This window comes from Carlito syrichta, unplaced genomic scaffold (genome assembly GCF_000164805.1).
Source record: "Carlito syrichta isolate Samal-C Ts95f unplaced genomic scaffold, Tarsius_syrichta-2.0.1 Scaffold303999, whole genome shotgun sequence".
Taxonomy (NCBI): domain Eukaryota; kingdom Metazoa; phylum Chordata; class Mammalia; order Primates; family Tarsiidae; genus Carlito; species Carlito syrichta.
Window position 1 is genome coordinate 140293 of NW_007248095.1, and position 906 is coordinate 141198.

At 49.2% G+C, this 906-nt stretch overlaps 1 pseudogene; it reads left to right on the forward strand.

Annotated features, from left to right (window-relative positions):
* Positions 1 to 219: 219 nt before the first annotated feature.
* On the forward strand, positions 220 to 682 carry LOC103261754 (annotated as a pseudogene).
* The last annotated feature ends 224 nt before the right edge of the window (positions 683 to 906 follow it).

The window sequence follows — 906 nt, forward strand, 5'->3', positions numbered from 1 at the left end:
TAAATCCTAATTTCAATAGAAAAATCCAGATCACTAAGTCACAACTGCAGGGTATAGAAGACAAAAATACCATAGAAGAAATAAATAAGACACAAAAAGTGTTCTTCAAAAGAATAAATAAGGCCGGGTGGTGGGCTTCTGCTGGTCTGGGCTGGGCTTGCAGAGGCCGAAGGCAGCACCTAAAAAAGGCCTTTGCCGCTCCACTCCTCCGGCTCCAGGATGTCGAAGAACACGGTGTCATCGGCCCGGTTCCGGAAGATGGACGTGGATGAGTACAACGAGAACAAGTTTGTGGACGAGGAAGACGGGGGCGACGGCCAGACCGGGACGCACTAGGACGAGGTGGACTCCTGTCTGCGGCAAGGAAGCATGACAGCTGCCCTGCAGGCAGCTCTGAACCGCCCCCCCCCTCTGCCATCAACACCAAGAGCCAGACAGTGAAGGACCCTGCAGGCAGCATCATCTTGAAGGTGCTCATCTCTTTTAAAGCTAACGATATTGAAAAGGCAGTTCAGTCCCTGGACAAGAATGGTGTGGATCTGCTAATGAAGTACATTTATAAAGGCTTTGAGAGCCCCTCTGACAATAGCAGTGCTGTGCTGTTGCAGTGGCATGAAAAGGCACTTGCTGCTGGAGGAGTGGGGTCCATCGTTCTGTCTTGACTGCGAGGAAGATGGTGTAGTTGGGCCAGAGCTGGATCTCGGCTCGGGTGTAGGAGTCACTGGTACAAAGACCAAACAACCAAATGCCACATGCTGTGGGGCAGCAACTGCTTCTCTCAGCTTTGCCTTCTTGCTTCCTTTTTCGAAGCTGTAAAGAAAAAAAGTACGTATCAGTCTTCCTTTCATGAAACTTGGAATATTATAGAGAAAATTTTGTTGCAACAGTAGTGTTTCATTCTCCCAA